Source organism: Anomalospiza imberbis, chromosome 4 (genome assembly GCF_031753505.1).
Source record: "Anomalospiza imberbis isolate Cuckoo-Finch-1a 21T00152 chromosome 4, ASM3175350v1, whole genome shotgun sequence".
Taxonomy (NCBI): domain Eukaryota; kingdom Metazoa; phylum Chordata; class Aves; order Passeriformes; family Viduidae; genus Anomalospiza; species Anomalospiza imberbis.
Genome location: NC_089684.1, coordinates 26,051,212 through 26,077,569, shown reverse-complemented (window position 1 = coordinate 26,077,569; position 26,358 = coordinate 26,051,212). Strand labels below are relative to the sequence as shown.

Here is a 26,358-nt window from a genome sequence, read left to right as displayed (position 1 = left end):
ATACATGTCAAATGTTAGACTAATAATAGATTTATGTATCCTTATTTACATGAGGACAGAGTTTCAACAGTGAAAACAGGGTATTTTTGTATGAGAATGGTGAAGTATGACAAGTAACAAGAAGCACTTCACCGTTACTTTCAGTGGATATCTGAAGCTATTTGAAGATGATAGACACCAGGCAAAAAAAAAGACTAACAAAACCTGAATGCAGTTGCTTCATTGTTAAGCTTTCAGCTATGTATTGAATAATGAAACAGTTTTTATTGTATTTTATTCATCACCCCTTCTTAAGGAAGACCCAAAATTGAGAAATTCATAGATGTTTTCTATAATGAGATGTGGTTTCAATAAAAATTTGTTTTTATTTGACATAATTACCATTAGCATGTAGTAATTGAAATAAATTTGCTCTTGTAGATCAGAATACTTCTTAGCATAAAAGCTACTTTTAATAGCCATGTAATTTTATTAAGTTCTTTATTCTTTTAAACCAGATCTTATTTTCCAATCTGCATATGCCTAACATGCAAATTATATGTGTTCTCCATACCTTACTAATGTTTTACTCAGTTTTAATTGCTAAACTTCTTTTCAAATATTTTCAATAGGAGATTTACATTGCCTTTCACACTTCTGGAAAACATGATTTTATTTCATGAGCCTCTGCATGAGAAAGAGACTTCCATTGAGCCATGATTTGAAAAGCAGATTAAATAGCAAACCCCAGATTACTCCTCTTCTTCACTTCTAATGGAGTCCATGCATTTTCTCCCTCTAGTGGCCCTTCAAATTGCACAAAGTAAGATCTTTCAAATAGATAAGTTTCTTCTTTGTTTTCAGTGTCTTCTATAGTCACGTAGCTGTGTGTTTGGCAGGGCACTAAAACTGATGTAGTCATCTTCTTGGTGCTTAGTTTTCTTTTTCCATGTGGGTACCTAATGTTACCAATATAGTCACCTAGCACAGTTGTTTGTCGATGGAGTTTGTTGCTTACTGGTGGTGTAGAAAGAGAAACTGGGAGAAGACCTTTGCTGAAGAGGAACTTTGAATATTTCATCATTACTAGTCCCTTGTTATTGCTTTCTTTCTCAATTCCGTTTTTTATGGTCTTGTTTGACGTTTTTGGCAGCTCTGTTAATTAAGCAGAAGTTATCCCTGATTAATGTACTGTAAGCTGCTTCTGAAGTGCTATAAATAATGTGGTGATTAATTGCTATATCCCAATGCAGTCATCCCTTCACATACTTCACAGATGGATTGTTTTGGTGAAATGATGTCCCATTCTTATACAGATTAGAGACATTGATTGCAGCAAAACTTATCACTCAGTTTTTCTGTTTTCTTCCAAGTAATTTATGTCTTTTGATCACTGGGACAATCATTATGGAGAAGCTATTTTGAAATTACAAATGTAATATACTGGTGGATTCTGTACAAGATCATGCAATCCAATTGAATGAGAATAGCAGAATATCTGAGTTCTGGAGTGTTCAACTTTTTCAGCTCTAAAAAGAAAACTTATTAACAGTACACAAAGAAAATGGACTCTTTGGAGGATAAAGAAGAGATTTTAACCTCAGTTGGCAAAGTGACTGTGGCTTTTTTCATGTTTTCTTCTTGCATGTAAGACAGAAAATATGCAGACAGAATGTGATTTTTGTTTAGAAGTTGGTAATATCCAATTTGTTTCTGAGCAAAGGCTGAGTGTAGTGAACCAAAAATATAATATTAACATTTCTGAATAAATAATCTTTATTTGAGATTCTGATTTTAAACTTACTAACTGAAAGGAAACTAGTAGTGCTAAAATCAGCAAAGCTTTTTAGAATATGTGCCTTTCAGTAAATTCCCCGTACTGTAGCAGCAGAACTGGTCTTCTTGCTTTTCAGATACGCTTAACTATCTGGCTTCCATTAACCTTGATGGAAAGCCAATTGCCTCTTCTCACATCTGTGAATAGAGTATTTTAAATTGTGTGTGTATACATGCATGCATGCAAAAGAAATCTGTGGGAAAAGGGTGACACTTGGCATTATAGGCAAAGCCCTGGCTTGAAACCAAAGATCTAATGGGACAGTTGGATGTTTTCATTCAGAAACCAAAAGGGAGGGACAGTTTGATGGTGACAGCTGTGTATTGGACATGGAGGCCTGCTTGTCTGCTCCAAAGGCCACTGAATCACACCCTGGCTATGCTTCAAGGACTACAGCAGTGAAACAATGTAGTTCAGGAATTTTGGACTGTTAGTCTGTGTGAGAAAAGGGGTTTGACCAGATAGGATCTCACCAAAGGGCAAGTCTGTGGGTTACTATGGAGGAGGAGTAAGGATGTAAGGATGTTTACTTTTTATAGTAAAGTTCTTGTGTCAAATGCTTTGAACATCACCTTGCAATTGTTCTTATTTCAAACTTCTCAGCTAGGACTAGGTCATGAGCAGCTTGTAGTAATATATTAAAATCAAACTTGCATTATGATCCCACTCAATAAATCTTTGTTTAGGAATAATTTAGGATTATTGTATTAGTTTATTGTATAAGCATTAGGATTATCCCATCATTTTAGAGAAGACATTTTTGGACACACTTAATCTCCTACCCTCAAATTCCTCCTCAGTTTTGCTAGAAACCCAGATGATAAATCTAAGTGCCATCGCTGTTAAGAATTTTGCTTATTAAGCAAGAACTAATATCATTCCTGGTCCAGACTGGGCTACTTTGTTTCTGCATGGCCTTAATGATGACAGTGGGTTTCTTTGCAGATATGAAGAAATAGCTGGCAGTCTCGACTCACTGCCTTTAAGTATCATGTTTAAGAAGTATAGTTTGTTTTAGCCCATAAATAAAGATGTCTTGATTCTAACATAAAAAAAAGTATTGACCTTTTTCTCTTTGCTCTCAAAAATATAAAAAAAAAAAAACAAACCCCCAAAAAACAACTTCAAAACCCTCCCTTTTTATGAAATAGAAACAGTCTAAAAGATGATTGTCTCTCAGTTTGGAGTCCAAATTTCTATCATAATGTTCCATTTCAGTAAGGGAAGAAACAAATATTTTTGTAATGTCTTAAGTAATTCAAAGAGTAGAGGAAAATGGACTGCTGGCATGTCCTTTTTTATAAGTGGTGATGTTTACTTCTTTGCCATATTGTTATTGTGTTTGCATTGATGTGAAAAATGCACTGCTTGGAAATGGAGAAGTTACATCTTCCTGCATTTGCAAGCACAAAACACAGGGAAACTAGGGAATTCTCAGTTTAATGACTTGTAGATAAATTTAGGTGCTGTGACATTTGAAATACCCACAATTATAATTGATACTACAAACTGTTATATTATTATCTTAGTCTAATTATGTTAACATGCTTTTTGTTAAACTGAAGGATAGATAAACTGATTCCCATTGTAGTCAGCATGATCTGGAAAAGGCCCCAGTCCTGCAAAGACTCACATGTTATGCTTATGTTGAAATATATAAGAAGGTCAGGTATTTACAGATAAATCTGCACATGTGTAGAAAATAATGTTCATACTCTTTACAGAGTGGGAAATTAGGACAAAGATGTTTTGGGTGGCGTTTGTGTGCTGAACTCAACTTTTCACTTCTTTTTGTAGATTTGAGAAAGTGCTAGTAGTACTTTCAAAAACGTTCTTCCATTTAAACAGACTTTAAAACAGGTATAGTAAATGCATGATTATATTGAGGAAGAATGTAAGAATAAAATATTCCATTGGGTATTTCTTGAATTGATACCACCAATGCACAGTTCTTTGTGCATTTTAGAATTTGCCCTACATTTGAAAGCACTCTCATACAATATTTATTGGGCATGTTTATAGTGGACTGAAGTATTTCTGTTTATAACGCGCAAACAGATAACCCTGAGAGCGCTGCGAAGAAAATAGTTAAAGAAAAAGCATGTATGTTATAGCATATTTATTTATATGCTTTTGTAAGCCTCAGGAATATCTTCCCATGCTTTTTACATGCACCATTTAGATCAATAATTTATGAAAACATCTAATAGAGCATACGCTCAAACTGCAGGTACAGCTGCTAATAAGAAGGGCAGTATATTTGCAAACAGGCATTGTGCTGAACCAAGAAATCTTCCTGTTTTCACAGATGCCCTGCTCTTTCTGATAGGAATTAAAAATCAGCTTTATAGGAGTTAAACTGACTGGTATTTCCCCCAGTCATCTGTTGCTATTGAATGTTTTTCCAATTATTGCTTTCCTTGTGACCACAGGACAAAATGCCGTGGCTTTGACAGCCTATATGTGAGAAAACAGATAAAAATTCTTAGTCTTAAAGGGAGTGCTTCTCTTCCTCTCCCCAGGAGAGATCTATTGTCAGATATACCCTAGAAGTGAGCCTTAGAAATTCTAGTCTAAAATGACTTCGGTCATTTTGCAAGCCCTCTGTCTCACAAATAATGTCATATGCTACCAATAGTTTGAGAGAACTGAAATGTGAAAAACTTACTAAGAAGATGTATTTTGGCTGAGGACAAAAGCCATGAGAGGCATTACTAAACCAAGGGTATAAAGTGTCACATTTAGTAGGTGGGGAGATAACTGATTAGCTATGAACTATGTCTCAGTGATTTGTAAGACTGTTTCAAAGAGAACAGGGCATGTGAGGACTTGCAGCGCATTCTATATAATTTCTGTACTGAAATGTACAAAAAGAAGTTATGCGAATTCAGCTGATAGCTGCTAACTGTGAAATAACATAGGCAAGGCTAAATGTCTGAGTAGAAAAAAATACCTCAGAGTGCAATTCCAGTAATCCTTGAAAAAAAGATGTTGGCCCATAATGTGAGTGCCTTTATGAAATGCACAAAATTACACTACTGCAGGAGGCAGGCTGTGCATAGAAACAACTTGTCTTGTGGGGTGTAACACTTTAGCAAGAGGTATTGCTTCACTGCACCTATACTAGATGTTACAGGGTAATAAAAATGTGATATTTTGAGGCTGTCTTCTTGGAATTACCAGTAGAACTCTGTCTCAAGAGATATCTGTCTACAAGAAATAGAAGAAGCTGATTTTATTTCAGTTTCTTTATTTTGTTGTGGTTGTGCTTTTTTTTTTTTTTTTTTTTTTTTTGTTGGTGTTCGTTTGGTTTTGGTTTGGGTTTTTTTTGGTGGTAATTCAGCTAGTATTTGGTGGTCTTAGCTTTGCTACTCTATGTTGATGTGTACCTTATACTTTTCCTTGGAAGATCAGGGCTAAAATACTCCTATTGAAGGGACTTAGATCCTTCTCCTTACTGGCATAATTATATGGAATAATTTGTCTTCTGCTGTCTTGGGAAGCCAGAATGCAAATCTACTAAACTTTTTGATTAACTGTTAGAAAACTCTAGTTGTTTTAAGGGAATTGGGGTAGTATATTTCAAGCTATAACATGCACTTTCCTAAAAGCTAGGGTGCATCAAATCTTTCTTTCCCAAGTGTCCTAATTTGTGGTCTCAAATGCAGTGGATAAGCTGTCAAATTTTCTATTAAAAAAAAAAATAGTAATGTAGGAAGAAGTGTAGTAAACTTACCTTTCTGAAACATAGAATTCAAGGTCAACTTAATTTTAAAGTATAGCGTGGAAGTAAAGTTTTATTGAAACAGCTTTTATAAAGGTGACACCTTTTACAGTGTCCTTTTTAAACTAAAAGAATGTAAATTACATATTTCTGAGGGAATAAAAGTTATGGCCAAACTGCATTTCCTGGAATAGCAACAAATGAATTTTGGAATTTATATTTTGCAGTACACTGTCAGAGAGTTTTGAAACTTGATATTCAGTTTGAAGTCATATTTACCACTTAGTTTTGTACAGTATTTTTTGCCCCCTGGGCAGGTTGGTAGAGAAAAGAAAATGAAAAGAGAAGAAAACAAAAAGAAAATATAAGAAAATGAAAATCCAGTGACAATTGCTAAGACATAAAGAACCATTCTGTGGTGGTGCAAGAAATTTATTTTCCACTGTCAGCAAGGAAAATAGACATAAAACTGGAATTAAATGAGTGTTTATAAGTATCTGGTTAAAATAGTTAAATTCTGTATATTATTTTTACTTTTTACTTCTACTCCCCAAACATTCCTCTGGTATTTCTAGGAAGTGAAGAAACAAATCATAGGCATCTAAGTTTTGAATATCTAACTTGAATCATTGATCTGTTCTTTTGAAGTAAGTGGGATCATGTGTTTAAAATTAGTGATGTGTTTACGTACTTTGTAGTGGAGTGATCTTTATTTGCAAGAACACTAAAGTGTTCTGACTTTTAAAAGCCAAAGTTCATATCATCATGTATGTCTGTTACATAATCAGAGCAAAATTTACCACTTCTGCAAATGTGGGGTAACATTTTCACATGTACATAGGAAATCTGTCATCTGACATTCATTTCGTATGTGTATGGTCATCACATGGAGCAGCACATGAGGAGAAAAAGGTGTCAGCAGTTCTCCTGACTCGAGTATTGCAGTCAATGAGAATTTGCCTTTCTGTACCTGTGGCACAGAGCCTTCATGTTCCTGTTCTCTCTGGGGTGGGATGGATGCTGCCAGATGCCCACCCAGGCACTGCCTCACTCCCTTTTCTCACCAGAGTACAGGATGAGAACAAGATGAGAAAGCTCCTGGGTCAAGAAACAGGGAGATTGCTGCTCATGTTGTGTCATGAGCAGAGCAGATATGACCTGGAGAAAATTTATTGTAGTGTTCTGCCAATTAAAAACAGAGCAGTACGATAAGAAGCAAAACCAAACTCACCTTCTCCTTTCCCCTGCCTCTCCCTGCTTCTTCCTTGGCTCAACTTTACTCCTTCATCCCCAGCTTCTCTTATCAATTGGACAGTGCCCAGCTTCTGCTGGGAATTTTTCGTCCTTTGAGGGTTCTCTTAGGGACATCCTTGTGAAATGCTCCTTTCTTCTAAAGATTCATGTACAGTGGAAAGCAAAATCAAATCTTTTAGAGCATGATTTGACAATAGTTGAAAGTGCTTTCCTCATTTTTGGTAGGGAAAGAATAGAATGAAATTGTGTCTCTTGGTTGTCACTGGCTTATCAGAATAATGGAAGCTACAGCACAGAGGAGGCATCACCAGTGAATTGACCAAGGCAGTGATAATCATGCATGAGTGTTTGAGCTAACTATTAAGATTTCTGTGTTCAATAAATTAGAAAGTTGGTGAAGCTCTACTTTTATTCTAGGGTGATGAAAAGATGGTGAAGTTTTCCTCCAACCCTTCTTGCCTGCTCAGCCTAGGAAACACTGAGGTCACATATTATGTTAATGTTTATTTTGGCAGAAAAAAAACACACAGGGCCACCATGACAACAACTGCTTTATGGCCAGCAGATTAATAGCTGTAGGTAGATGTTGTCAATAGAACACAAATTCTGAAACTAAATGCCAGAGACTGTGCTGGTTCTGGGGAGAAAACCCAAACCAACCAACTTTATATTTTGCTAACTTTCCCTAGATTTATTAATGCAACAAAATTGTTATTACTTTAAGCAACCTAACTCCTAAGTAACCAGCAGCAAGTGAATTTTTAATTGTTAGGTTTAGAAATTGACTTTTTCCCTTCCACTTAAAGCACAGGTAGTGTTGACTAAAAACCATTAGAATTCAATATTTTGCCTTCAATATCTGCAGTTATCAAACTAATATTATTTCTAGTATTCCAGAGTTATGGCCTGCTATTTTCTCTTTGGGTAGTGCTTAAGATGGATTTATTATGAGAGATAGCAAGACTCTCTCCCCAGCTTTGTACATTTGGACCTAGAATGGACAGAAATTCCTGTAGGCAGAGTATAGCAAAGTACAGGTCAGGATATTGCTTGAAATCCCAGTCTTAGGTGGGGGGAGATGAAGGGTAACAGGAACCAAGATGATACTTTTGACCACACGCACGGGGGACAATGGAAAAGCATGTGCAAAAAAGTGTTGGCAATCCAAAATGCATGTAAAGTTGTTAACCCTGTCCTGTCACCATCAGAGACCTCAAGCATGTTTACTCCAAGATATGAGACAAAATGCTTCTGTTTTAATCCTGAAATTAATAGTTCTTTCATTTTGTGTCTGATGGCAAAAAAGAACAACTGAGCCCCAACCATATTAATTTGTTTGTGATATTGCGCAGTAGATTAATGCCTCTATTTTTATAATGTGCTATTAGAAAAATAATATGACTGTGGAAAATAGCCCTATATAACAAACCAGTCTACTGGTGATCATTATTCTCTTTGATGTAAAGCAGAATATAAACAGTATAAATTTTATTTACATACTTTTATACGCATATTCTGTATTAATCTTTATGTTGATTGGAACTCATCAGCATTGCATGTTTAAACTTAATATATACACTAAATGCACTTTAGTCATGTATTTCTGCCTGTATTTGCAAACATTAGTGGAGGAGGTGACACTTTTGAGAGAATAATACCTGGAGAAGTATGGTTGTTGTTATGGGGATACTTAACTAGCATTCAGCATTGGCATTTTTTCCCCTTCATTAACAGAAAAAATAGGTTAGTAGAAAAAAATGCAAAACAAATTAGTTTGTAATAGTGAAAGGATTAATCACTAAAAGCATTTTCTGAAATTTTCTTGGTTTGAGGCTGTTTTCATAGTTAAGACTTTTTTCATAATGTTGGGGGCTGTGTTACAATATTTTGTTTCCTGCTCTAGTGAACATATAAAGTTTGTGACTGAAAGTTTGAATTCTTTCCATGGATTTTATTTAGGGCTTTCTACTCTTTTTTAAACTGGATTCTCTTCCCTACAATGTGGAGAAAAAAAAAGATGAAACACAACATAGCAATTTTTGAAAGATTTTTTTGACTGTTGAGGCAGATGTTCAGCCAGGCTTTCTAGTACTTGCGACACTACTACCATATAGTGTAGGCTGTTAAGTACAGGGTTTACTTAAACAATTAAGGCTGTGGGATGTCTTTGGCTACAGTATCAGCAAAAGTATCAAAAAAGTGAGTATTTCCCAAGGACACTATTTCTTTATCAGAGTTTAGCTGCAGTTTATCATTTCCATCACTTAGACACATCCCCTCAATATATTTAATATCCATGATGCTATGTAGGGTTGCCCAACTTTTAATGTAGTGTTGTGTGGTTTTAATAGAGAATTGCTTCTCTGTGCCTTCTTCTCATTCACTGGAAATTTTTGTACATTTTTTGTTTATGAACTTTTTTACAAGGCATTGTTAGCATTATGAGGTAAATTTCACGCATTGGTGATTGAACATTCTTTGAAATTCATTTGTTTTCACCTAGTAGAGGTGAAAAAAGAGGCTTTAAAGAAAGGTTTGTTTTTTTGTCTGGACCAAGACAACATTGCATTTTAAGTTTAACCATACTTTACAATGTCTAAACACTAATTTCAGAAGCAGAACTACCTCAGATATTATTACAATATAATTCAATTAAGGAAGCCGATCATCTGGTTAGAAAAAAGTGTTAGGACTTGAGAAGGACAGAATGTACTTAAGACGTTAAAATTCTCATAAACTGTTTCTTGCATGATGCTTGTTTTATACAGAAACTAACAGAATGAGATCTGTGATGATCATGTATTAATAATGAAGATTAAACAGATGTTCTGCAAAATGGATTTCATGTGAAATGTTATATTTGTTTAAGGAAAGAAAACTGGGTTAGATCCTCATATAAATCACAGCTCCATAGAGAACAGTAATATAGATGCTGAAAAATAATTCTGTATCCATGAAGGTAGTTTCAGCATACAGCAGAATAGCAGTAACATTAGGTGATCGAAATATAACATTATTTAATACAACTTAATTTATTCTTACATTATGAAATTTTGAAGTATTTAGATGTATTTCTTTTTATTCTTTTATGTGCAGTTGTCTTTACTTCTAATTAATTTTTTAGGCATGGGTGGAAAGAAGAGCCAGGCAAGGTACTTCTGAAGTCAAGGCTATTTTGAATTTCACAGTAATTGTTCAACATTTGATGCCGGCTTGTTTTCTCTTACTGATTCCCCTTTTAGAATTTGCCAGACTCTACAGTTCAGCTATCTCCAGTTCTCAAGGTGTGACCCTTACAGATTGTGCTGACAAATCCTTTTCTTTCTGGTACTAAAGACAGCTTGGAAGTCTTTTGTTTGGCCCTAGTTAATGAAATGCTGAATTTTTTAATGGTACATTTAGACTGAAAATATGTATTTCCACCTCTCTTAAGTGCCTTTTGTTCTTAGATCTGGAAATGGTTTTAGTCTGCATAGCTTAACATCATTGCCACTGTATTGTCCTGTAGCAATATCGACTCCCATTTATTAGTTGTTGGAAACAAATGCAATTCCTGTAATAACTGAATAAAGCAAGACCTACAGCTCCTTCCAGCCTATGTCAGTATAATAATTTTGGCTGAAATACAAGATAAATTAGTGCTGATTGAATTTAATTATGACTGTAGAAAACCCAGTCTGCAAGGGCAGAATGACTGTGCAGGGCAGCCACAGTATCACCGCTGTGCCTGGTTTTATGGGGGTATTTTATGAATGGTGTATAAAGCTTCAAGTACAGTTACATTAATGGAGATGGGCACGACCTAAAATAAACTTTGATTAATTGTGTTTGGTGGGAAAGTGGACATTTTGGGAAAAGTACCCCACTGAGTCAAAGCACTGCTTAACTGTTTACCTGGTGGAATTCTACAGACCCAGAAAATGATATTTTTGCTGTGTCTCCACTCAGCACCTGTATAGGATATGCATGAACTATATAACATTTACCTGCTTAGAGTATTAGGAAGATTGCTTCCATTGTATAATGACTGAAAAATACTGCTTTTCATGATAGAATGTGATAGGTTTTGTGCTCGTGAAGAGAAATGGAATAATTTTTATACAAATTATTTCAGTACAGTTTATAAACTTGCAGACTTTAAACATAGTCATTTAATCATGCTGGTATTACAGCAGAGGATTTTGAATGTACTGGAGTGCATTCCTCTCTGCTCTTTTCACACAGCCTTGAATTCAGGAGTGAGATGACATGATGGCAATATGCTCTGGTTAATTGTAAACATCCCAGCAGCAGAAGCAAAACAGGTTGCTGTGGTTTTATTATGAAGTACAGTGTAATTTAAAACATTACTTAAATAAAGATATTTCAGATTGTGTGTTGTCACTGAAGTCCAGATACCCAGAGAGGTTACATTCAGTACGGGCACAGACTTGGAAGTGGAGGAGAGTTAAAGCTGCAGGTGGAGTGTGTCTGACAGAAGGAAAGGAGAGAGAAGTCAACAGATATAACAATGGAAAAATACAAACAAAAAACCCTCTTCAGATATATCAGTGGTTAACAGCTTTAAAACTAGGCTTTAACTAGATGCACTTGAGACCTTCTGTATGGCTTTGGGAAAAATTCTCAGGCTAAACCAGTGGAATCACATGCCCACACTGCCACCCACCAGGTTTATTTTTAGCTTGCTTCTCTGTCACCTTCTCTGTATCTTGGCCAGGATGCATTAAACTTTCCCCCATTATGCTGTAGATTTCTTCAAACCTTGCAACTCTGTATTATGTTTTAGTGTTGTGTGGTTTTTTTACTTATGTTTTTGGTAAATAGTTAACAAATGTTTCAGTTCCTGTCTGTACAAACCCCTCAGTAGGTATGAAACATGCATGGTAAGTAACTGTACTTCTCCTAGGTGTATTCCCCTTAGACTGAGATCCATATATTCATGATTGCTTTTTGTGATCTCGTCACAGTTGTTTGGCTCCCCAGTGGCTGCAGGATTAGAGAGTAAATTTAAATGCCACTTCAAATAAGCAGTTGTTTATCATCCCATTTGTTCACGTGTGTTGCCTTTTTCTTTTCTTTTGAAGAACAAAAACAATTCTATATAAACAGAATGTTAGAATCCTGGTGGAAGAATTACTTGGATTCTGGTGGACTGAATAATTTGAAGTGCATAGATCAGCAACAGGGCAATGGTAGTTTATGCCAGGAGAGTCCTGTCAGTGGAACCTGTCTAGGCAAAGAGGTTTTGCTAATTTGTAAGTAACTGCAAACTTTTTTACAGAAGCTGTCTCTTCATAACTTTTATCTGCTAATAGTATTGTCTCCTTGAGGCAGCAGAATAGTACTGATATCATGGGCTATATAACATGTTGAGGTAAAGAAGACAGTTTGTGTGGATCAAATTCTGTGGTCAATCAGACAAGATGATAATTTCAGTTTTCTTCCCATCGTGGTTCTTCCTCCCCAAAATAAACATACACATTAGCTCAAATGAAAGGCATTGTCATTCATAGCCTTTCCTAAAGTGCACAGAGGAAATATATTTTAAGTGATGATCCATGTTTTCAGGGCCAGGCTGCTCTCTAGCAGCGCTGCATTAAAAGGCAGCTGTGGCCAGTTGTGCTGTTTGTGACCCATTTGTGTTACAAATCGTGAGCTGCCTCTAGTGAACTGCACCCTCACTCGTAGATCTGCAGTAAAATTTCCCCTTCCTGATGGCTGCCTGAGCCCTGGCTGCCCATCCATAGAGAAGCTCTTGTAAGCATTCTGTCCCACTCTATACAATTAACAGGCAGTGTTAAACCCTTTGGCTCCTTAACAGAGAATGCCTATGTCTACATTCCCTTAGCAAAGGCACTGCTAAATAAACCACACTGTCTTGATCTTCAAAATGTTATGAATTGCCCCAGATCATGAGTAACTGCATTGTGCATCTGAGCATGCCTTGAGTTCTTTGAGAGTACTGTAATTGGATTAGCAAAATCCAGGCTTGATTAATTAATCACTGTAATCAGGTTACTCAACAATTCATGATGATTTTGATAACTCGGCTCTGAGGGGATAACTAATGGCTTCTTAGGAAGGATTAAAGAACAGCTGACCCTGCTTTGGGCAGGAGATTGGAGCAGGTGACCTGCTGAGATCCCTTTAAACTTGTATTATTCTATGATTTTATGAAAAATTTTTAGCAGGGCAGATCTTCACATGGCATGGTTGAGAAGACTTCCATCAGAAACAATAAGCCCAGGTCATTTCACACTCACCCTGAATTTTTTATGCCACTAATGACTTTTTAAATTTTTTTTTTTTAATTAGCAAATTTTAATTTTTATACTGCTAAAAATGCCTTTCACTTGGGGTCTTAAATCATATTATAAATATTAGTTGTTTCTCAGGATTCCTTGTAATACTGTAAAATACCATAGACTCCAGTTATAGAATAATTAGTCAAACAGCTCGGAAGATAATTCAGGAGTCCTAAACTTCAGGTCCAGCTATAATCAGTTAACTACACTCCACACCATGCATCATACTGATTTTTCCCTGCATCAGGATATGCATGCTGCTCACCAAGTTTTGTGTAAATAAACATCTTACTCAAAATTAGATGTACAATAATTAAAAAAAGAAAAATGGACTTTATGCCTCAGACAGAGCAACTGTTCCAAGTGTGAAAATGACATAACTCTGTCACACACTGTGACATTCAGTATAGTACTTCATGACATGCAACATTGGCATACATAAAAGCTCTGGGAAAAAACAATATGCAGGACAAGACCAATGACATACTCCTTTCATTCTGCTTGTGCCAGTTTTGTATTTTCTGTCTCAAAATATTGCAGGCCTAAAAAATATTTTGATGTTTAAAACATACAACATGTCACAAGAACAGCCTAAGGAAAAAGATTCAAAGGCAAAGGAAGAAGGATCATTCTTTCTTTGTCCTTTGTAATTATCAGCATCTTTGTCTTGTTCTGTCTGCCAGCAAGATATGGGTAAAATAGAGTCAAGGTGAAATGAAGTTTTTGTGAGGCCAGCTGTCATCCAAAGCAGCTGGCCATCCAAACCAGGATCATCCTCTGTAAATTAATGAGAGATTTAGATAACCTATTGTTAGGAGCAGTGGAGTGATCCAAACGGCTTGTATGTTACTTTCTAACAGCTCACAGTTCAACCTTAATTTTTGACCCTTTGAGTCTGAAAAAGCTGAAGCTTACTGGCTGTGGGAAATGCAGTGGAGATTTCCTAGTCTGGTAGTAATTTGTTACCTTGATTCTTAATGAAATGCGCTTTCAGCTGTTACTTTCATCTTTGGCTGAATTCACACTATGGCTGACTCCCAGAGCAGATGCAGAGCTGCCTGTTTCCTCATCTGATCTACAGCACATTGAAAACTGCAGAGTTTTTCCCCATGTACTGTGCACATCCCTTTTATGATAATGTTTATTCCCAGACATCTTTGAGTGTTTTTTTACAGAGTAACTGACATGAAGCAAGTCTGTGTTGCAGTCTAATAAATTTTTGGTGTTGAAGCAAGAGAACAGGGGCAGGTGTTATGTTCTGTTAAGGTCTGGTTATTAAAATTATTCGAGAGATATCTCTGCCCAAATAAAGTACAAACATGACCATATGCTGAAGTCAACAGTATGGACTTTTATTTAACAGCCAGTGTGAGGGAGAGGTAGAAAGAAATAGAAAAAGAGAGGAGGAGAGAGAAGAGAGTGACAGAGAGATTAAGTAGAGAAAATATCACCACTCTTGTGGATCCTGATGGCATTTTGTTGGTACTCTTCTGATCATCTCAGTGCTGAGGGCCTCATTCTTATCCAAGTTCCAGTTGCAGTCTGGATCCAGTGGAGGAAGCCAAGAAAACACAGAGCCCCTAGGGTTTCATATTCACTCAGATGTGGGTGGGAATGCCCAGATACCTCCCTGGGGCAAGGAGTTTTACATGGATCATGTAACACTTCTCATCGCCTGCTGTGGAAGGGCCTCAGTCCCAGCAGCTGAAGTCTCTTGTGGCAGGAGTGTGGCTGCCAGACTGGCTCCTGGGTGGTCAGACAGGAAAGTTTCCTTCACACCAGGTGTGCATGGAGGAGGTCAAATGAGGTAGAATCTTTCTCATTCTGCATGTGGGAAGTAGTATCTGGAGCAAAACTGCCTGAGAGCAAAGGGGTTGCCTTATTTGTAAAATAGTGTGTGAGTAATCAGACAACCACGACTCAGGAGAACTCAGTCTTCAGTCATGATTTAAAATCTGATCTTTGTAATATACTGAAACTCCAATGAGATTCCTTAGCTCAGCTAAATGTGTCTTGAAAAATTAGATGGGTAAATGCATAGGAGAGAAATAGATAGTCTTTTCCACCCAGTGTAAAACATCAGTCTCTCTTCTGAAGATTTTAGAGAAGAGAAAGTAATATGACATTTTCTTATTTCCATTTGCCAATACAGCATATAGAGTATGAGAAAAAACTAGGGAATAGGAAGAAAAAGTGACAGCACATTTTTCTCCCCATACAAAGCCTGAAGAATATTTTTCTGTCACACCTGATTATATAAAAAGTTAAACATGACCCTTTTTCTTGATTTGTCCTTAAAAAACAACACAATGCAAACAATGAGATTAGCTCCTATTAAGGAAAACATAGATTTGAATAGCTTACTTAAAACACTTTATTACTCTTCAAATATCCTTTTGCTATTTAAGAGAAAATCCAGTATCACTAGAAGCATTGCCTTGTGTTTTTCTCACAGCATCTCTAAAAATCCTGCTGCTTTAATCAATCTTATTTCACTAACTTCTTTATAATACATTGTTGGGTCTTGCTGCTTAGAAACATTTGAGGAGATAAAACACTTAAAAATAATAAAAATAATGCTTTGGAATGTTTCCTCTCCTCTTGCTTACTTAAGCTAAAAGAAATGTGAAATGATACCTGAAAGATGTTTTTTTTTTTTTTTTTCATTTTCCTCTTCTCTTTTGTCTGGTTTTTAGTAGATAGTAAAGACTAATAGTAATAGAAAATGGTCTCGCCTTAATGAAACATACTCTATTTCAACAATAGTTACACATGTTTTCCTGTAATAACATTTTTCTTAGTTCTAAATATTTTTTCATATATCCTATATGTTGTCATTTAAGTCTTGGAAATTTAACTTGTACATTTATTTCTACGGTGAAAGTGCTGAGACAAAGAGAGATAAATCTAGTTTTTTTCTGGTTTGTGAGGGGATGGGAAAGAAGAAGTAGAACTGTGGAGAACATAATTTACATACTACATAGAAGTATGCATTTTTTAAAGTGTTTATATTCCCTTCCTAGGGAATTAATTATGTCTGTTCCACTGAGAACACTTGTCAACTTAAAGCTCTTTAAGTTTTACAGTCAAGTAATTAACAAGAGACTTGGATGCTGTCATCTACGTTAACATTTCTCTGATGGATGTTACTTAGTGTAAAACTACCTTGTGCCACTCCTACCTGCTTCACTGCTGCAGGAATTTGCTCACATTGCAATCAAAGACAGGAGCATGGCTTGCTCCTTGAACAGCAGAACAGCATTTGTGACAATGTGGACAAATTTCATAACTGGTAAAATCACAGCAGCTGAGCTTCTGCTTCCCTGAGGGTAGGAAGGTGGAAGAAAGGGCTCTCTGAGAGTACCTCTGTGCTCTAACTTATTTCAGGCAGCAGGAGCTCGTTGACAAAGTGGAAACAGTTGTGTGAAGGGGGAGGTGATGGAAACACCTCAGCTAACAGTTCACACCTGGTTTGCATTAAGGGGGAGGAGCCTTTGGGATAAAGTTTGGGGTGGTTTTGTGGTGACTTCTCTGTGAGGACACAGTTTCTGCTGGTGTAGAAGGGAGGAAGGAGTAATGTGGGTACTTCTCTAAACTCACCTCTGGGAGCATTGTCACAACTTATTTATGGTAAGTGGGTTTTATTCCCAGATGCTATTTATTTTACTGTTGGAGGGATGAGTTCTTTGGTGAAGGCTGCAGATGAAGGTGAGTCTTAGATATGGAAAAGAAAACACTTCTCTCTAAGCCTTAGTTCATCATGTAACCCTCTTTTTTTAGTAAGAGACTTTAGTAAAAGACCCTATACTACCCACATTGTGTACAAATAAGTAAAAATGGAAGCTACCATTACCAAAAGTGCTGGCTGTTATTTTCGCATGTATCAAGCAGATGCTTGATGCTGTTGTATGTGTTTAGGATAGTTACTTGGGTCTGAGTCCAAGGTGTTTCTTGAAATGAGTTTTTGATATGCAGCTTTCTGGCCTCTTTGCTGCAAGACGTGAACTTAGTTCTTAGAGAGCTTTAACATAGTTTCATCCTTAGTTGTACTATTATTTATGAAGGTGAAAAAAGTCCTAGTGGAACAGGAACTGTTGATTTTTGCCAAGGCCATGTAAAGCACTCCAGCCATTACTCCATAATCTGTGTGACTATAATACTCTGTCAATTGAATCTGAACACTTTGTAAATGGCACAAGTGGTGTTTAAGGAGTATGGAGGTGCTTTCACAAAAGACGTATTTGCCCTTGGCAATTTGAAATGGTATTTAAGCCAAGTGTTTTTGGTTTTTCCTGCTATTACTTCCTTTGCCTTCTCTGCCTGTGCCAGAAACATTGTTTAGATGCCAAATTTGCCATTTGTGCCCATCCTCTGACTGTATAATTTACCTCAGCAGTATAATTAAAATCACTACCTAGATTACAGTTGAATTAAGTTCTTACCCAAGGCTCTTTGTGTCAGTTTGGCTTTTTGTATTTTTTTTTTTTTTGAAGTAACCTCAAAAGGGATCTTGTGTGTTTTGGTCTAGGCATTCAAACTCAATCCACAAACTTTGACTGCATTTTTGTTTTTTCCAAGAATTTTTTGCAGACGAGAATGACTTCTTCATTACTCTTTATGTAAACCACAGTTACCTAAATGAGCCACTTTGGTACTGTTTTCAATCCCAAGTTAGTTGTCTTACCCGGACTTGGTCTTATAACTTGCACAGGCAAGTAGGGCAATGATAGGAATGTGATTTGGAGTTCAAACCAGTGCCTTTTTGGTCTAGCTGTTTTGATTTGTTATGTGGTGATGAACACCTAGTACACAAGGTGATACTTTTAAATCATGTGTGGAAATGCTGCCTTTTTTTCCTACGGGGTATTTGAAAAGCCAAGTATCAAATACCTCTTCCTAGAGCTGTTCAGTCAGAGTAATATCTCAGCTTAGTGAGACATTTGGGTTACAGGAATTGTTGATGTAAAATTCAATTCTGTTTTCCTGCAGCATGTCCTCAGAAAACTCTTTGCTCAAAACTCTTCATGCATCTGCAGTTTTATATGCAAAAATTGCAAAATAAAGAAATTTGCCAGCAGAGATCCATTTGGATTAAGAACGAAGTTAAGCTAAATTAATGTGCAATGAGGTTGATTTTACTTGATGATACCTTGCATGTGACATCTACTGTCTTAAGAGAGTGAAAAACTTGTTCTAACTTGGACTTTCAAATACCACTTTCAGAAATAAATTGTAGTTTTGCCTATATTTGCTTCAGTCTCTTGGGGTTTTTTTTTTCCTTAACATATCTCTATCTTTTTTTCTTTTCACTGCTTTGTACAGAACAAAGTCACAATTACATGTCTATCAGGTTTTTATTAGAATGATTTTTCTGTTTAATCAATGCAATTTTGCTTTTGATTGCCTTTTGATAAAGTTTACTGGAAATCAGTTTGCTTCATTGCCTCCCAGCAGAAATTGAGGAAATAAATACTGTGCTAAAAAACCAAAAAGGTGGCTCTCACAGTCACTGTAAGAGATCCTTGCTCTTTGGGGAAAATTTATTCTAAGTAGAAAAAAAAAGTGGTCCTAACTAACATATAACCAAGCTCATTGGTCTAGCATGAAAGTGAAACTTTTGGTCTCATTTTTACATCCTTTTGCATCTAATTCAGCAGTGTTTAAGCAACTAGCTAATTGTAAGTGTATGAACAGCCCAATCGATTTTTAATCAAAGCCTTAAACTGTAGGGCAGTGAGCTTGGCCTTTTATTTCTTTTGAGGAAAGGAACATTGGTGTTTGGGACAGCAAAATAATTGTATTTCTCTTCTAAGGAATTCAGAGCATTTCTATTTATTCTAGGAAAGTATTGATGAGAATGACATTTGTTGCTTTGAAGAGTTGTTACCAGAGAGTAATTTTTGGTGTTAGAAATGATAACATATTGTGGAAGTGATTCAAGGAAGAATGATTGTTAATATAAGTTTACTTAATTCCTTTTCACCAAGCCAACTCAATACTATTGTGACATTTTTTAGCTACTGCACTCCAGTCTCCTTTTAATGCAAGGTTCATGCCAGGTAAATGCCATCTTTTGATTTTTGATGGGGATAGTGTTCAACAAGTGTCTGAAATTATGTGTTTGGGTTTTAGGTTCCTTTGGAGGTTGCTTTATTGTAGTTTTGTATTTTATTTTGGTGGGTTTCTTTGTTTCTCCTTTGGGATGTGGTGATCCCTTGGATGATTCCTCAAAAAATAAGACTTCCAGGAGAGTAGGGATAAGGAGTGTATTTGAAGTCAATAAGAATATCACATCATGTAAGGCAGTACATTTGTGTATTGGTGGAGGGGTATGTTCTGTGCTTTGCTGTAGGCAAGGCAGCGTCAGGGCAAAGCATTCAGTTATACTTCTGTGAACTGTACTGTTTTGGTGACGAATTACTGGTTGCATATAGAATATTTTTTCTTTGTTTGTCTTTGTGGGAATTAATGTATAAATAACCTTAAAGCATGGGTGAAAAAGCCCATGCCAAATTATTTTTGTGTATTTTGGGCATAACTCATGTCAGTGATAATTAAAGTTGGAGGGCAACCTTAGTATTTTTGCACTTAAATAATGAGGGTTATGTTGTCTTCCTGCAGAATATCCACATATGTGCTCTGGGCAATTCTTGAATATAACATTTACTTCTGTAGTACAGCAAGCATCTCTAGAAAAATCACTGCTGTAGCAGCTGGAGCTGAATGTTCAGCTAAATGCTTTTGGATAAAATGAGCATTTCAAAATTTACTTCCTGTATTGTCACTCCTGTGATCCTTCCTGCATCCCCTAAGAAAGAAGTGGCACAGTTTGGGGTGAAATAACTCTATGTAAATTAATTGTTTTTCTTTAGATTATGCATTGTTTTCTTGGGCTTTGAAGTAGGAGATATATTGGTGTGTTAGACTGTTTATTTCCTGAGTGACCAAGCTGTGGAGCATGTGAGAGTTAGCAGGTTATTTAAACTACTGCTTGTATTTGCTGATGATTCAGATGTTTCTGTTCTTCATACATTAATGATGCTTTTTGCTAAATTGCCTCTCCAAACTAAACAATGCTAGAGAAATGAGCAACTTTATTCTCTTAATTTGATGATACCATAGTCAAATAGTCCTCAGATCAGTTGTTCAGACATTTGAAAAGGCAGCTTCATTAGCAGCATAAGGGTTATATAAATAATCACACAGAAAGGATTGTCTTGCTGTTCTATCTAAGGAGTTTCTTTGGGTTTATGACTTAGAATTGCAGAATCACTCAGGTTGGAAGAGATCTCAGGAGGTATTTAGCCTGCTCAAGGCAGAGCCAGCATTAAGTTAAGACCATTGCTGTCTGGAGCTGTAAAATCTCCGAGGATGGAGATTCCAGAACCTTTCTGATTCTGAAGCTTTGTTATCTTCAGGGTGAAATCTTCTCTGCAGTAACGCGAAGCTGAGCACTCCCCTTAATCCAGTTGCAGCCACCTATCTGTGGCAGGGTGGATGTCTCTCAACCTTCTGCTATGTATCACCATGAATAACTTGGCTCTGTTTTCTCAACAGCCTCCCTGTAGTACTGGAGCTCTGCTGCTAAGCCCCCTGGAGCCTTCTTTTCTTCAAGGCTGAACAGATCCTATATTCTCAAATCCTGTTTTCTCCACCCTCTGACCATCCTGGCTGCCTTCCAGTGGATTCACTGGAGTTCCCTGCAGTTTTTCCTGTTATAGCCCACTAGGCTTTTGGCCTTCATTTATTCTGGGGTCCCGTGCTGGCTCATCTTTAGCCAAACATCCACACGGGCCCCTCTTTCATTGTCCACAGTGTTCCTAAGCAGGTGCTCTAGGCCTAGTGGTACTGGTGGAAAGGGTCAGTCCATACAGGGCTTGAGTTGTCCTTGTTGAATTTTGTGAGATTCGTCATGCTGATGTAGTAAAACTACTGATGCTTTATGTAGATAAAACTAGTGCATTGTTTACTTGATTTGTACTTTGTGGTACAGTGTTTCTTGCAATCCATTTTCACAAAAGAAAAACACCATAATAAAGTGGACTAGAAGTTTGTTAAGTTGTTATGCAATTCTTTGTCTGCTTGGTACAGGAATACAATGCTGTTGTATGATGGTGCTGAGACATATCACACATACATTTTCTTTAAATTTCATATGGTATTATGCATTAACTGTAAAAGTATTTGTATTTTTTTACAATATTAAGTGTATTATCAGTAGGAGGAGAGAGAAAAATGTCCTAATTAAGACATTCACTTACAAATTAAGATGCTTGTACCTTGTCACAGATTCCTTTCTCTACATTTAACAAAGATTCTGCGTATATTGCTTCAGTTTTATTTTTTTCTTTCTTCCAATAAGGATGTCAGGGCATGACATTTCTCCTGCCACCTCAAATGAACAAATAGTAGAGCTATGGCATCTTCTTGCTTTACTCCTTATCAGAGTGTAGAGCCTTGATTCCAAATTTGATGTTTATTAAATTGGCTTGCAAGTTGAAGTATAAGGTAACACAGAAAAATAAATAATGGCATTGACTGAGATGAAAGAACACACCTTTATGCAAGTCAAGGCTATAATGAGATATAGAAAAGCAACAGAAAAATGAGAGTCTTCTTTTTCTAGTTGGCACTGTGGGACACTATTAATCAACATTTGGAAAATGTAATAGTCACTGGCAATAAAAGCTTGGCTTTATGTAGACCCTTGTGTTCTTTCATGGTAAGTGCCATTTTAAATCAGGTTCTACAAAGTACAGTTTTACTCAAATTTCCCCTTAACCTCAGTAATCATTAGCATAACCAATTGTTTTTTGTTCCATTTCAAAGAATGTCAGAGGTGCTTTTTAATAACTAGTTTGATGACTATCTCTTGAAGTGCTAGATTTTTTCACAGAAATATATGGCCTGGTTTCCTTACACTCTTGGAAATCTTAGTGCTTCTGTGTTTAACCACTCTTTGCCTTCTGTACCTCCTGCCTGTATTAGAGACAGCACAAACATGGAACAATGTGCTTGTGATGGATTCTGTCTATAGTTAGACTTCAAGTTGCTGATCTACCTTGCAAATCATGGCCAGTGAGTCCTGTTTAGTCACTTCTTAGTGGTGGCAAAGGTCATAACAATACCCATTCAAGAACAGATCAGTTCATGCAGAACTCGATCTGAGCATTATCCTCCCCTCAACTCCAGGACTGAGCTATTTAGCCTAGAGTTCTTCTGTGGGACAGGAGGAGGATGTTTTGAAAGGAAGAGCCATCTGCATATTTGCTGCCTTTCAAAAGGACCAGAGAGGGGAAAAAGAGGTGGGAGTAAGTGAGGGAAACTGAACTGAGTGGATGTTTTTTAGACAGCAGTTCCACCTAAGTGGCCATATTATCTTGCAGGCATCAAAGCTTGCAGAACTGATCAGTGCCAATATGTAGGACTCTCTGAAGGTGGGAGTCACTCAGAAAATGTGTGCAACTCTTTTTGAAAGAGAAAATCTTATCTATAATGGCTCTAGTACTTGGTTTTCTTACTGTATCCTGATTTCTGATTATTTGTTCCTGTATGATCTAAAATGATTTAGGTTTTTTATCATGTCATAACGTTGTTTTTTTAAGCCCACTCAGGAAGGGAAGAGATGTTTTCAAAGGGACTTGTAAAAGATTATGGCTTGAAGCAATTTTGAGGTCAGGAGTTAATTTAGGATCCTTAGAAAAAGCTCTCAATTGCCATCACCTACTTGTAAGCCAGTATCTCTAAATTGACTTTGGTTTACTGGGTAGTCTTTTTCTGAGAGCTTTAAAGTGTTGAGTTAGTGAGGAGGCTGTGTTGCTCACTCTCCCAACATTATATTGATTCAGCAGTATTTCCCTATTTACACAGTGGGCAATTTCAGTTCATTATCCATAACAAGCTTGTGTTTATGCTCTTCCTAGTTAGATATTTCTGTACATATTGGCATCTATAAATTAAATGCTCTATCTTTGACAGATTGGAAAATGTAGGTTAATTTCTCAGCACTTTTGTCCCCTGTTCCTCTTCCTCTGCATAATTTTTTTAAGCAAGTAGTCCTTTTTAAGTTGCAAAGACAAGCAAGTAACAATATACATTGCAGCAATGCCACCGTGTCCACCCAACGTCCACTTGGGTCAGCCCGGCCAGCGATGACACGGCTGGCAGCAGGGGACACTCTCCTATGTTCCGACGGAATTGGGAGAGCGGCTCAGGGCCAAGTGCCCACGCAGTTGACCCTGGGGGGAGGAGGGGCTGGCGACATCCACGGAAGGAAACAGGCAAAGTCCAAGGTTTATTGTGAACCTTAGGGGGGCAACCAGGCGACAGCTCCGAAGGATAGGGTGCAACAGTTTATAAACTGGGGAGGAGACAAGGGAGGGCATCATCCCATGACCAATGAGGGATTTTAGGGGAGTGGAAACCGGGGAGATAGATGGATGCAATCCCCAATGGGGAAGGTAGGGAGGAGGGATCCCTGGCCCTTGCCCAATCACTTGATGCACTTGGTGGAAGGTTATAGATAGGGATGGGGAGTCGAGTGATGGGCAAGGCACCAGGGAGGGGACAGGGGAATGATTCAGCAGTTTTCTGCTGATTGACTCTAGGGGAGGAGGAGGAGATTATCATATAAGGGAAGGGGCTGTTAAGGGTAAGACCATTGGGGAAAACAGGGGTACAGGAGCAAACCATTACAGAAGTGACATAAGGAACAAAAACACAATACAAGACAGCAATAAACCAATTTCATTATGTGGGGACTTGTGAAGGGAGAAATGCTGTATCTCTGTTCCATTCCAGGTGGGAATTCCAGTTCTGGGAGGATAAAGCTAAAAATACCAGTGCTTGATACACTCTTTTCTATATTGCATGATTCCCTACCCCCTGTATTCCAGGGATTGTCCCTCTTATAGGTCACTTAAATTATTGTGTATACCCTTGTGTACATGTTCTATTTATTTGACCTTATGCTTTGAGGCAGTTTCTGGCTTGTAGAAGAATCAGCTGTTTTCAGAGACAAAATGGCCAAACAGCATCACTGTTGACAGTAAAAAAGCCCAAGAGCAGCCAAATAACTGAAAGCCAAGTTTGCCTTTTGAAGTCCAACAAAGTACTTTGTTGTCCAAGGTAAAACCAGCTGATGCAGTCTTCTATTAGCACTCACTGTTTCTCTTTAGATGGAAATAGGAGTGATTGATGAGCATAATATTTTTCCCTACTGAGGTGAGAAATTCTGCTAACATCAGGACCTTAAAATTGTATTTAGTACTTTTGTTACATGTGGAAATATAGGGGGGATTTTACAAGGTATCCTAAGAAAATGAAGAGCATGCAAAAATTGACAAGCAAAATCAAGAAAGGTTTGTAAACTATTAATCCTGTAAGCTTTGATTTTGTTAAATTACTTTTCTAAGGTCTAGTCCAGATACCTGGAAATTCAAGGCTGTAAAAAACAGCATCTCAAGTCCCTAAGTTTTTTTCATTTATTTCAAAATATCACACACAGAGCCATAGTTGGGTTTTGAAGGTGCTTCTGGAGGTCACCTAGTCCAGCTTCCTGCTCAGAGCAGGACCACCTAGAGCTGATTGCTCAGATTCATGTCCCGTTGTGTCTTAAGCATCACCAAGGAGACTTCACAACTTCTCTGGGCAACCTGTCGCCAGAGATTTCAACCACCCTCACAGTGAATAAATGTTTTCTTGTGTTTAAATGAGGTGTTTCATATTTCAATTTTTGCACTTTGCTTGTGGTCCTTTTTCTAAGCAGAGGGGAAGGCTCTTAACTCCCTTGACCTTTCAACAGTGTTGTGCATAATGCAGCTTAGAACCCTTTTGGTTCAAGGGCACAGTGCTGGCTCATGTTCATCTTCTCATCCACCAGGGCTCCCAAGTCTTTCTCTTTGAATTCTTATACATTTCATGTGCTCTTCTTGTACATCAGCTTTGCACAGCCCCGTATTTGTGAATTGGTCAGAGAGCAGCATTGTGGTTAAGAGGCCCAGGTCCAGGCAGGAACTGGGGGTACTCAGCCCTGCAGGATGTACTTGACAATTAGCGTGACTGGGTCCTTAGGGGAAGGTCTGGCCTACCAAACAATAAAAGCCTCAATGGGCTACTGGTAGCAGTTGCTGCCTGGTTTTCTTTATTATGTTCTGTTCTGAATTATTTTTTCAAATGTTATTTTATTGCTTAATCCCTCTTTCAATACTGCATGTGACTTCCACAAACGTTTGTAAATTCTGCTTACAAAATATCTATAAGTTTCATACTAAGAAGAGGCTGTGTATATACTCTAAGCTGAATATTTTACAGGAAGTGCAGTAGAATATTAAAGCTTTCAAGGATTAATAAGAGTTTGGGGCAGTTACTACTTTGCAGAATGCAGTTGTTTTTGGGATTAGATCTTGGAAAGAGTAATTAACCTAAGCAATTTCTTCTGCAGTTTTCCTCTTAACCAAGATCTTTCTAAATCATTTAAGAAAAGTTAACTACAACTAAATTTAATGTGAGATTAGAGTATTTTTTTACTCAATCACAGTAAATTCCTTTTTAAGTCTAGTTGAATTTTGCACTGGGTTACTCAAACACTTCATGTAACCAAGGTATCAGGGAGTGACTGTTCCTGCTCTTACCCCTGCAGAGGCAGTGTTAGGCTTTGTGAGGAGTAAGAAGACGCCATTTGCTCAAAGGCTACTGCTTTTTGCCTTTAAATGATACTTTATTTAAAAGCTTGCATGTGTTTTAGTTCTTGAATCCCAGGGATAGCACATTCAGTGTCTATTAAAAAAAAGGGTAAGGAATCTCCTTTCCTGCAATGAGCTTTCCTTCATCTTTGACTGGGTTAGTGTTAATTCTGAGACCAATTTTGGCATTTAGCCAGAATTTGCTGTGGAGTTGAGTCATCTGACCTTCATCCTTTCACAACAGCATCTTAATACATATGTGATTGTGACAGTGATTGTAACTGCTGAAGTTGAAAATTTTGGAGAATTGGGCAATCAGATTAAATATTCTAAACAGAAATGTTGATAAAGCTTCCCATACTATGCTGCCTTCTATTCTTTAGTGATCTCTCATTGTAGCTGGCAAGAGGGAAGAAAGGAAAACAAATATGTTCTTATTCACATGGCATTAATTGAAATTCAAGCATATGCTGACATCTTGCTGAAAGTTCAGGTTTACTTAGTTCTATAAATGAAAATACTGATATTGAAAGGTAACTGTAAAACTAGAACTCCATAAGTAGTTCTAGCCAAAAA

General features: G+C 37.2%; 1 protein-coding gene across 6 annotated transcripts in view; it reads left to right on the top strand.

Annotated features, from left to right (window-relative positions):
* Window positions 1-26,358, top strand: part of GRID2 (glutamate ionotropic receptor delta type subunit 2) — an 812,539-nt gene that overhangs the window by 178,637 nt on the left and 607,544 nt on the right. The window contains exon 1 of one of the 6 annotated variants that reach the window (XM_068187571.1): window positions 16,575-16,729. The exons of the other annotated variants lie outside the window; for them this stretch is intronic. The gene's annotated coding sequence lies outside the window, so the exon portion shown is untranslated. Of the gene's footprint in view, window positions 1-16,574; window positions 16,730-26,358 lie in introns of those variants that run through there. 6 annotated transcript variants of the gene reach the window in all.